Source organism: Pristiophorus japonicus, chromosome 8, assembly GCF_044704955.1.
Source record: "Pristiophorus japonicus isolate sPriJap1 chromosome 8, sPriJap1.hap1, whole genome shotgun sequence".
Classification (NCBI taxonomy): domain Eukaryota; kingdom Metazoa; phylum Chordata; class Chondrichthyes; family Pristiophoridae; genus Pristiophorus; species Pristiophorus japonicus.
The window spans coordinates 85,247,645-85,260,184 of NC_091984.1; the positions used below are offsets into that span (position 1 = coordinate 85,247,645).

Below are 12,540 nucleotides of genomic sequence, written 5' to 3' on the forward strand. Positions count from 1 at the left end.
CCTGTAAATTTACCTACTAAGCCATCAGAATGCACCTGCAATGCAGTACTGTTTCAGATTTTGTAAGGAGCACAACCATTCCAATTGGTATATTCCATTCCATGTTTTGTGACAGTCAGTTTGGTGATTATGATGGGAAGGAGTTTAGAGAGGATGAGAACAACAGGCTCAGGGCTGAAGATAATCCAATTAATTGGAGTTGTTTGAAGATTATAAAGTATGGAATTAGAAAAAACAATTTGGCCCATCAAACCTATTTCCTCCTTAAATTGTGCATGATTTCCTCTACCATGAACTCTAACCAACCTAATTTCTCGAAGAAGGCATTCAAGCATGTCCTGTGTTTTGTATTCACTACAAAAACTTAAACTGAGTTGCACATACAAACGTTCACTGACCACTGATGTGCAATGATTTGTTTATGTTTCTCTGATGGTTAACACACAGACAAACCCATTCCACAATAACTTGTATTTATATAATACCTTTAATGTGGAAAAACGACCCAAAGTGCTTCACAGAAGCAGAATAAAAAAATTGAACTGGCTCAGAAGAGTGATTAAGAGGGTGACCAAAAGCTTTTGTCAAAGAGATGGGTTTTAAGGTAAGCTTTAAAAGAGGAGAGGGAAGTGGAAAGGTAGATTGGGGAGGGATTGCTAGAACTGAAGGAGAAATCAGGTGGGTTGTAGGGCTGGAGGAGGAGGTTACTGAATTAAGGGAGGGATATAGCCATGGAGGGATTTAAACACAAAAATTAGAATTTTAAATTTGAGCTGTTGGAGTTGATGTAGGTTTGTGAGGACAGGGGTGATGGGCGAGCAGGACTTGGTGTAGAATAAGATATGGCCAGCAGAATTTTGGATGTTTACAGAGAGTGGAGGATTGGAGTCCAACCAGGAGTGCGTTTACGTCATTGGGTAAATTTTCAGCTTGCTGCTTGGCTTTAAAGCTGGCAGTGAACTTTGGCCACCCATTATCGAAGCATTATTTTCTTCTCTGTAATCCTGTCAAGATAGGTATCAAACATTGGATCATATGAGCATGTTATTTCTTATGTTAAATTAGCGCTTTTAATAAAATGCACAAATATTTATATGCTGTTTTTTGATGAGTTACTAAATTACCATGATTATATTAATGCAAACAGGATTACAATTCGTCACCATCATAATCTTCTCCGTCTTTCATGTAGCAAGAGATTACATGGCAGTAGGGTGTGGCAGCGGGGGGCAGATAGGGAGTGTCTAGTTGAGTGTCCAGATATTGAGAGTGGGCAGGCTTGGTGGACCAGCAGGTCTTTTCCTGCCTGTCTTTTTCATATGTATGTAGCATCTTGGATGCAAACCAGCATGGTGATGGGACAGCCTGGAGTACTGTTGTCCAGAATTGTAACAGAGTGATCTTCAGGATTGATGCTTGAAACAGCTGCTCAGCAAGGGAAAATAGCAAGTCAAGCTGATAGACAGCAGAGAAGGATGGGAAGTGAAACGCACCAGGGGATAATACTCTTTATTCAGGGTCATCACCACCAAAGGATCCACCTGATTCTGATCAAGTTACCCCTTGACCTTTACAGCTCTAGTGAAATAAACTCAATTAATTGTGTAATTTACCTTCAATTGGAACTTCTAGATCAACGCCTAAACTCCAGTACTCTGCTGAATGATTTCAATATTCCTTTTTGTAAACTAAGACTTTGTGTGTATGCATTTAACGCCAGGTCAACTTGCATTCCCTTTGTATTAGAAAAGGAAATAGTGCCAGAGGATTGATTGGTGGACAGTTAATGTGATTCCTATATTTAAAAAGGCAGTTAGAACAAGTCCAGGGAACTGTAGACCAATTATCTTAATGTCGGTGGTAGGAAAGATAATGGAATCCTTACTCAAAGATGCAATCGAAGAACAACTAGAAACTGAAAATATACTGAATAGTCAGCATGGATTTCAAAAGCGAAGGTCATGCTTGACCAACGTTAATGAATTCTTTGAAGGAGTAATAGGAAGAGTAGACAAGGATAATGTAGTAGACATAACGGGCCCAAGTTTCCACATGATTTGCGCCTGATTTTTAGGAGCAACTGGTGGAGAACGGACTATCTTAGAAATCGCAATTCTCCACTTTTTTTTCTGCAGTTCTAGTCAGGTAGAACAGTTCTACTTTGGAACAGAATTTTTTCTTCAAAAGGGGGCGTGTCCGGCCACTGACGCCTGATTTCAAAGTTTCCACAGTGAAAACATACTCCAAACTAAGTTAGAATGGAGCAAGTGAAGATTTTTATAGAACTGAAAAAACCTGTTCTACACATTAAAAAATCGGCGCAGGTTACAAATTAGGCGTCCAGAACGAGGTGGTGGGGGAGGGAGGGGGGGGGAAGGGAAGTCATTAAATTCTACAATAAATCCTTATTTATACTTCTACAAATATTATACAAATAAATCCAACCTGAATAAACATTTATAAGCAAAGAAAAGATTAAATAAACCATCTTCCTACCTGTGTGAAAGTGCTTCGGGCACGGAGAATGCTGCAGTCAGCCTGAGGCGCCCGTTCTTCCCGCGGGGTGGGGGGGGGTAGGAGGCGCCCGTTCTTCCCACGGCGGGGTAGGAGGCGCCCGTTTCTTCCCACGGGGGGGGGGGGGGGGGGGGAGAGGAGGCGCCCGTTCTTCCCGCGGGGGGGGGGGGGGGGGAGGAGGCGCCCGTTCTTCCCGCGGGGGGGGGGGGGGGAGGAGGCGCCCGTTCTTCCCGCGGGGGGGGGGGGGGAGGAGGCGCCCGTTCTTCCCACGGGGGGGGGGGGGGGGGGATAGGATTTGCCCGTTCTTCCCGCTGGGGGGGGGGAGGGGGAGGAGAGAGGAGACAGCGAGAAGGCTGCAAGTGCTGATGTGCTGATGGCAATGTGCTTTTATTAAAAAAATGCTCAAAAATTAAACGGCTACAAAGAACTACAAAAATGGCCGAGTGCCAATGCTTTTTTCACACTGCGCGTGCACGAACGCTCCAACGCCCACGCGCAGCGTTGCCGGCAGGAAAAAAACTAATTTAAATAGTACCCGCCCCCTCCCACTTACAAAATCGGCGCGAGTGTAGGCTCCGCCCCCCCGGGCGCTGCGCCAGGCAGACAAGGAGCTGCAGAACGCTCCAGAATCGCGAGGTTTTTTTTAGGCCCGTTTTTTATCGTGTGGAAACTTGGGCCCAACATATTTGGATTTTCAAAAGATCTTTGATAGGAGACTTATGACTATGGTCAGAACATGTGGAGTCCGAGGTCAGGTAGCAGCTGGCTACATAATGGAAAACAGAGAGTAGGGGTTAAAGATAGTTACTCAGACTGGCAGAAGTTACGAAGTGGTGTTCCACAATGATTGATGCTGGGACCACTATTGTTCACCATTTACATAAACTATTTGGGCTCTGGATCGGAAGTACAATTTTAAAATTTGTGGACAACACCAAATTGGTTGGGGTGGGGGGGGCGGGCCGGGTGGTGTAGTTAATACGGAGGAGGACTCTGACAAAATATTATTAATAAACTTGCAGAATGGGCACATAATTAGCAAATGAACTTCAATATAAAGGAGTGTGAGGTGGTACATTTGGTCGGGAGAACAAGGAGGCCATATACTCTTTTGAAAATAAGTGTCTTTAAAAAAAGGAAAAGAGTGGCTAAAGTAAATGTTGGTCCCTTAGAGGACGAGACTGGGGAATTAGTAATGGGGAACATAGAGATGGCAGAAACTCTGAACAAATATTTTGTATCAGTCTTTACGGTAGAGGACACTAAAAATATTCCAACACTGGATAGTCAAGGGGCTATAGGGGGGAGGAACTTACCACAATCACAATCACTGAGGAGGTGGTACTCAGTAGGATAATGGGACTAAAGGCAGATAAATCCCCTGGACCTGATGGCTTGCATCCTAGGGTCTTAAGAGAAGTAGCGGCAGGGATTGTGGATGCATTGGTTGTAATTTACCAAAATTCCCTGGATTCTGGGGAGGTCCCAGCAGATTGGAAAACTGCAAATGTAATGCCCTTATTTAAAAAAAGGAGGCAGACAAAAAGAAGGAAACTATAGACCAGTTAGCCTGACATCTGTGGTTGGGAACGTAACCCAGCAGTCTGTGCGTGGCAACCTTGCCCAGCAGTCTGCGTGGCCCCTGGCCTGCGAGCACCATCGGAGCAGGCCTGGGAGCAGGAGGAGCAGCGTGGCAGCCTAGCCCAGCAGTCTGTGCGGCCCCTGGCCTGCGAGCACCATCAGAGCAGGCCAGGAAGTGGAAGGAGCAGCCTGGCAGCGTACCACTCCAGGGAGCAGCATATGCTGGAGCAGGAGAGCAACAGCAGTGAGAAGGGACGTCACCAAGATCCAGGTCGGTGATTGGAGCGTGGACAGGTACAGGAGGAGCGGTACGGTCGTGGCGAAGGAGCGGCGAGAGATTGTAGAGGGACATGATCGGGGCCCAGAAGAGACGAGGGCCCAGGGGCAGCACGGGTCAGCCCACACTGCGACATGTGTGCGCACTAGGTCCATGCAGCAGAGCAGGTCTCCAGTCGTTTTGGTTAACCCTTGCTACTGGACCAAGACCTAGCTCTGTCAAGCCCGTGTGGTGGCTAGTGTGCAAAGGTCACCACACGTTAAAAAAAAAAATCCAAGCACAGGCATCTTCCACCCTTCAAGATTTAGTTCGGACCTGGAATTTTAGGTCCATCATTGAAACACCTGTGAACTTTTTGACGTGGAAGCAAGTCATCCTCGATTTGAGGGACAGCCTGTGATGATGATGATTGGGAAAATGTTGGAGTCAATTATTCGAGAAGCAGTAGCAGGACATTTGGAAAAGCATAATTCGGTCAGGCAGAGTCGGCATGGATTTATGAAGGGTAAGTCATGTTTGACAAATTTGCTGGAATTCTTTGAGGATGTTATGGACAGGGTGGATAAAGGGGAACCAGTGGATGTGGTATATTTGGACTTCCAGAAGGCATTTGACAGGGTGCCACATAAAAGGTCACTGCACAAGATAAAAGTTCACAAAGTTGGGGGTGTAATATATTAGCATGGATAGAAGATTGGCTAACAGAAAACAGAGTCGGGATAAATGGTTCATTCTCTGGTTGGCAATCAGTAACTAGTGGAGTGCCGCAGGGATCAGTGCTGGGACCCCAACTATTTACAATCTATATCAACGACTTGGATGAAGGGACCGTGTATAACGTAGCCAAGTTTGCTGATGAAACAAAGAAGGAAAAGCAGTGTGTGAGGAGGACATAAAAAACCTGCAAAAGGACATAGACAGGCTAAGTGAGTGGGCAAAAATTTGGTAGATGCAGTATAATGTTGGAAAGTGTGAGGTTATGCACTTTGGCAGAAAAAATCAAAGAGCAAGTTATTATTTAACTGGAGTAAAATTGCATAGTGTTGCAGTACAACGGGACCTGGGGGCCCTGGAGCATGAAACACAAAAGGATAGTATGCAGGTACAGCAAGTGATCAGGAAGGCCAATGGAATCTTGGCCTTTATTGCAAAGGGAATGGAATATAAAAGCAGGGAAGTCTTGCAACAGTTATACAGGGTATTAGTGAGGCCACACCTGGAATACCGTGTACAGTTTTGGTTTCCATATTTAAGAAAAGATACACTTGCTTTGGAGGCAGTTCAGAGAAGGTTCACTATGTTGATTCCGGAGATGAGGGGGTTGACTTATGAGGAAAGGTTGAGTAGGTTGGGCCTCTACTCATTGGAATTCAGAAGAATGTGAGGTGATCTTATCGAAACGTATAAGATTATGAGGGGGCTTGACAAGGTGGATGCAGAGAGGATGTTTCCACTGATAGGGGAGACTAGAACTAGGGGGCATAATCTTAGAATAAGGAGCTGCCCATTTAAAACTGAGATGAGAAGGAATTTCTTCTGAGGGTTGTAAATCTGTGGAATTCGCTGCCGCAGAGAGCTGTGGAAGCTGGGACATTGAATAAATTTAAGACTGAGATAGACAGTCTGGGTCATTGAATAAATTTAAGACTGAAATAGGGAATAAGGGGTTATGGGGAGCAGACAGGGAAGTGGACTTGCTTCCACTCTTAAAAAGGAGTCCTTGGGTAGCTGAACAGTCCAATATGAGAGCCGCAGTCCCTGTCACAGGAGGGACAGATAGTCATGATTGTATTGAATGGTGGAGCAGGCTCGAGGGAGCGTATGGCCTACTCCTCCTATTTCTTATGTTCTTATTAAATCGGGTAGGGGAGTAGAGGAATCTGGGGATAGAGATACACAAATCACTAAAAGTAATGACGCAGGTTAATAAGGCCATAAAAAAAGCGAACAAAGCACTGGGTTCATTTCTAGAGGGATGGAATTGAAAAACATAGAAGTTATGTTAAACTTGTATAGCACCTTGGTTAGACCACACTTGGAGTACTGTCAACAGTTCTGGTCTCCATGTTATAAAAAGGATATAGAGGCACTGGAGAAAGTGCAAATAAAGATTTACTAGGACGATGCTAGAACTGGGAGATTATACCTATCAGGAAAGATTGAACAAACTGGGGCTCTTTTCTCTAGAAAAGCGAAGTCTGAGGGATAACCTCTTAGAGGTCGTTAAGATTATGAAAGGGTTTGATAGAGTAGTAGTAGCAAAGATGTTTTCACGTGGGGGAGACCAGAACTAGGGGCCATAAATATAAGATAGTCACTAATAAATACAATAGGGAATTCAGGAGAAACTACTTTACCCCGAGAATGGTTAGAATGTGGAACTTGCTACCACAAGGAAGTTGAGGCAACGAGCATAGATGCGCTTAAAGGGAAGCTAGATAAACACATGAAGGAGAAAGGAATAGAAGGATATGTTAATAGGGTTAGATGAAGAGGGGTTGGAGGAGATTCACATGGATGATAAACACCAACATGTTGCTGTGCTGTAAATACTATGTAATGGCTCCAGACTACCGAAAGCTGAATTGGACTGTCAATTTTGAGAGTGAAGATGGCCACCAGAAACATACTATATTTGCCAAGACAGGTGTATTTTTTTAATTCAAAATACAGTCCTAGCTAAATAGGAAAATATATCAAATCAAAATCATAGAACAGTAGAGCACAGAAGGAGGCCATTCGGCTCATCAAGTTTGCGTCACCTCTTTCAAAGAGCAATCCAGTTAGCCCCACTCCCCTGTTCTTTCCCCATATCCCTGCAATGTTTTTCTCCTTCAAGTATTTATCCAATTCCCTTTTGAAAGCTGTTAATGAATCTGTTTCCACCACTCTTATCGGGCTGTGGTTTCCAAATCCTAACCACTCGTTGCATCAAGTTTTCCCTCATGTCGCCTCTAGTTCTTTTGCCAATCACCTTAAATCTGAATCAACCCTTCAACCATTGGAAACAGTTTCTCTTTATTTACTCGATCTAAATCCCTGCTCTCTTTTTCTTTCCAATCCACAGAATAGTGCAAGTGACAAATTGAACTTGTGCAAAATAGTGAAACATTTTGAAAATTAATTAGACCAAATGATTATTCTGAAATAAATTCCATATCCTTGCCCCCCTCAACACAAAATAGGTAGGTGAAGTTACAAATCTAACACTTATTGTCTAGTCATGTACAGCCAGTCTACATTTTGCTTTAGGGAAGGGGAGTATAATATCCTTGAGCTGACACTTTCCCCCCACTTCACACAAGGAATCTCGCCTGCTGGAAATGTCCATTGGAAATGTGGGCACTCTTCGCCTTGTTTTCTGGTTATTTAAATCTGCAGTTGAAAAATGTAGGAATGCATGTCTGAATTTCCAATATACAGGTCGGAAAATTATTTTATATCTCTTTATTTCAATTTTAAAATATAATGGTCTGAAAGTTGTACAGTTCAGATGGGTTGTCTTTATTTCTGTGCCTCAATTGGGGGGATGTTATGAGTATCCTGACGTCTTGGGGATGAGAACTATCTGTCTGTACGTACAGCAGTGCAAGAACTATTCAACTCTGCTGTGCTTTTCTTTTTTTAAAAAAACAGCAGCACCTCATTGTCCAGTAAAGTGTTTTCCTTTGGAAGTCACAGTCACTTACAGTTGTGGGGATTAGAATAATAATGGAGAGGAAGTATTCCCTAAAGAGGGTCAGACAGTGCTTCATTAGGTGTCTCATATTTCTCCCTAAGGCTGCTATCATGACAAAAGTCTTAAGTCGTGACTTCCAGAAGTTTATTTTTTCCCTACTTCATTTGTGTTTCGCAATACAGGCTGCAGAGTTGTTAGAAGTGTGTGCGTTTTCTTACGGCTGGGGTAAGCAGATCAGCTACAGAAATAGACTTTATTGCATTTATAATTTTAATAGTGCCCATGTTGGATGTTCTGTGAGGACGTCAAAGGTATGATGCACTGACTGTTACTGTGTAATCTGGAAACAACTTATGCCTGCTTTTTCAAAGACACACACACAATTGTTCCTATTCTAGTTGAGGAAGGGCGTTTTTTCTATTTTTGTTGTAAGGGTGGAGTGTGCTGTTCATACAGAAGGAATAGTTATTAACCGTACACTTTCTGAATCACAGTGACCAAGTCTAAATGTTGCATTATTAATCTCTTAGGAAAAAGTAAAAATCTTCAACCTAAAATGTCTGTCAGAAAATGATCATTACAGGTGTGACGTCCGAAATCGGGAAACCTCGGGACTGAAGCCGCTCCAGATTTCGGAATGTCTTTGCCTGGGTCGAGGAAGGTAGGTAGGTAGGTAGGGAGGGGAGATCGGTCGGGGCGGGGGTGGGGGGTGCCTCGGTTGGGCTGCCAGAGGTCGGGGGGTGTCGGGCGGGCCAGGGGAGGGGGTGCAGGCCGGGGGAGGGAGGGCGGGCCGAGGCCGGGAGGGAGGGAAGGTGGGCCGAGGACGCGGGAGGGAGGATGGGCCGGGGGAGGGAGGGCAGCTGGAGGTCGGGCCGCGGCGGAGTTGGGCAGCTGCAGTCAGGCCGAGGCCAGGGAAGGTTGGTCGAGCCGAGGAGGGGGAAAGCCAGGCGGGGGGCGGAAAGGTCAGGCCGTCGAGGCGGGGGTCCGGATTTCGGAACATTTTCCGGTTTCCGGACAACCCCGCCATGGATCGGCCCGTATTCCGGAACATTCTGGATTCCAGAACTCTGGATTTTGGATGTTGCACCTGTAGCAAAGTGGGTGGGATTACAACAGTTGAGTAACATCTTCCCTCGGTGGCTCAGTTAGTAAATATGGGTACTGTGTGAAACTGGGTCATACTAAAGATCCCAGGCTTGATTGTGCAGAATTAGCTGATTTCAGCCAATCTGGGGATCAGGCTACTAAACATCTTTGAGTTATGGATTAGTCAGGGTTCCCACGCCTAATTGCTGTACTTGAAAGTGTGTGTGTGTGTGTGTGTGTGTGTGTGTGAATGTCCGGTGATGCATCTATGGTCACATAACCCTTGAATGCCCATGGTCAAAACTCATATTAAAAAATTACCAGTTGGGTGAGATATCTGGCTCACGTTTCTTTTCAGGAACAGAGCAGAAAATTGGAGGAAGATAAACATGTTGCTTCCATGCCTTTTGTGAGGCATGGCAATAAACCCCCCAAAAAAACACCCTAATATCCTTGTTTTGGAGAATATTGAAGAATGGCAAAATACTATTAGTTGCTGAGCTTTGTCAGATAGATTTGTGAAGTATTGGGACTAGTTTAGAAATGGGGAAAATGACTGGAACTGAGTACACCCACTGTACTCACAAAGACTAGTTAGTGCCTGATATCTGCAGTCACACAGGCTGTATCACTTTGTTCAGGGAAGATCATGTTTGACTAACCTGATTTAATTTTTTGAAGAGGTAACCAAGAGGGTCGATGAGGGTAGTGCATACGATATAGTACATATGGACTTTAGCAAGGCTTTTGATAAGGTCCCGCATGGTAGACTGGTAATGAAGGTTAAAGCCCATGGGATCCAGGGCAAAGTGGCAAGTTGGATCCCAAAATTGACTCGGAGGCAGAGGGTAATAATTGATGGATGTTTTTGTGACTGGAAGAATGTTTCCAGTGGGGTTCCACAGGGCTCAGTACTGGGTTCCTTGCTTTTTGTGGTATATATCAACGATTTAGATTTGAATATAGAGAGTATGATTAAGAAGTTTGCAGACGACACTAAAATTGGCTGTGTGGTTGATAATGAAGAGGAAAGTCATGGGCTGCAGGAGGATATCAATCTACTGGTCAGGTGGGCAGAGCAGTGGCAAATGGAATTTAACTCCGAGAAGTGTGAGGTGAGGAACTTTGGGAGGGCTAATAAGACAAGGGTATACACATTAAGCGGTAGTATCCCATTAAGCTTTGCACATGTTGCTATCCAGCCCTGTAATACATTAGAGATTTCATGTGAAATTTTCAAGACTGCAATTGACCTGTCAGCCTGTGAGTAATTTTTGAATAGGACCAGCCCCATATAATTTAGGTTCATTTTGTTCTGAATTCACTCTGTCTATGCCATGCAAAGGGTTTAAATGGTGGACTGATGCCACTGCTCATGGGCTGCTGCTCTTGTAATCCTAGGAGGGACCGACATTTCCACACACTTGCTCAACATATCTTTTGTTTTAGGTAAGTGGTGATTTGTTCCGTATTTCACCATTGAGAACTCCTCTGCTCTGTTCTCCCTGTATGCTGATGGGAGGCATTTATAATGGGGTACAGTCATTGTAACAGTAATCCTTCGGTGAACATCGGTCATGCAAGGCTTCTGTTGAACTGGTGGGTCGCGGTGTGATCATGATCCCCGACCTGTGTGAGCACACCATCGCAAGTCGGGGCTATAAATCGAGCTGGGGCGCTGGGCGAAAGTGCGGTGAATGAAGGTACGGGGCCCAGAAGAGGCGAGGGCCCAGGGGCAGCACGTGCCAGCCCACACTGCGATATGTGTGCGCACTCGGTCCGTGCAGCAGAGCAGGTCTCCAGTCGTCCTGGTTCAACCCTTGCCACTGGATAAAGGCTTAGCTCTGTCGAGCCCGTGTGGTGGCTAATGTGCAACGGTCACCACATGTTAAAAAAAAATCCATGCACAAGCATCTTCCATCCCTTCAATTGGAGTTCAGGACTGGAACATCGGATCCTTCATTGAAACATCTGTGAACTCTTGTGGAAGCAAGTCATCCTCGTTCGAGGGACCGCCTATGATGGTGATGATGATGATGATCAGAGTCTAAATAATGAGCTGGAATGTCAATGCTGCTTCTCCTTTCGGCCAATTTTCAGTAACACTAATAATATAATCTTTTTCTCTCGATTGCTTCAAGTTTTTTTTATTAGCCCTTGTTTTAGCTTAAAAAGCATATTTAAATATTACATGAACTAATGGTAAAACTACTTTGGAACTTAGTAAACGCAAACCGTGCAGTTTCAAAACACATATCTGCTCCACTAAAATGTCATGTGCACTTGATAAGGACTATATACACTTTGTGGTTTACCAAAAATATAAATAGAGTGAGGCTGATGTCTGTGACCTGTTAATTGGAATAATGAACAGATTAATTAATTGTACTTTGATACCAAAAAATAAATTAAATCTATGTATGAGTACAGTCTACTCCTGAAAAATCAACTGGTTCACTAAAAGGAAACTTGCTGCCCTTACCCAGTTTGACCGATATGTAACTTCACAGCAATGTGATTGACACTTAACTGCCTTAGCTAGCCACTCAGTTTTATCAAACCGCTCCAAAAAAGCAAAAGAATAAAACCAGAAGGACCACCGGGGATCAATCTAGGCATCTGATTCGGACACCACAAAGGCACACCCAGTCCAGTGGCCCCTGCAAAATTCTCCTCATTAACATCTGGGGACTTGTGCCAAAATTAGGAGAGTTGTCCCACAGACTAGCTAAGCAACAGCCTGACATAGTCATTCTCACAGAATCATACCTATCGGCCAACGTCCCAGACTCCTCCATCTCCATCACCATCCCTGGGTATGTCCTTTCCCACCGGCAGTACACACCCACCAGAGGTGGACGAACAATAGTATACAGTCGGGAGGAAGTGGCCTTGGGAGTCCTCAACATTGACTCTGGACCCCGTGAAGTTGCATAGCATCAGATCAAACATGGGCAAGGAAACCTCCTGCTGATTGTTACAGACTGCCCTCCCACAGCTGCTGAATCAGCACTCCTCCATGTTGAACACCACTTGAAAGAAGCACTGAGAGTAGCAAGAGCACAGCATGTACTCTGGGTGGGGGACATCAATGTCCATCACCAAGAGTGGCTCAGTAGCATCACTAATGAGCAAGCTGGCCGAGACCTGAAGGACATAGTTGCCAGACTGGGCTTGTGGCATGTGGTGAGAGAACCAACACGAGAGGAAAAACCTTCTTGACCTTGTCCTCACCAATCTAGCTATTGCAGATGCATCTGTCCAAGATAGTATTGGTCGGAGTGACCATTGCATATGGCCATTGTTGAAACGAAGTCCCATCTTCACACTGAGGACACCCTCCATCGTGTTGTGTGACATTACCACTGTGTTAAATGGTATAGATTCAGAACAGATCTGGCAG

The 12,540-nt window shown here is 44.7% G+C and overlaps 1 protein-coding gene across 8 annotated transcripts in view; it reads left to right on the top strand.

Annotated features, from left to right (window-relative positions):
* Positions 1–12,540, top strand: part of LOC139268607 (guanine nucleotide-binding protein G(I)/G(S)/G(O) subunit gamma-12) — a 213,817-nt gene that overhangs the window by 168,071 nt on the left and 33,206 nt on the right. Inside the window, exons 4-6 of one of the 8 annotated variants that reach the window (XM_070886996.1) lie at positions 8,234–8,276; positions 8,582–8,712; positions 10,539–10,586. The exons of 5 other annotated variants lie outside the window; for them this stretch is intronic. The gene's annotated coding sequence lies outside the window, so the exon portion shown is untranslated. The remainder of the gene's footprint in view (positions 1–8,233; positions 8,277–8,581; positions 8,713–10,538; positions 10,587–12,540) is intronic. 2 more of the 8 variants (XM_070886995.1, XM_070886997.1) reach the window with 2 other exon arrangements.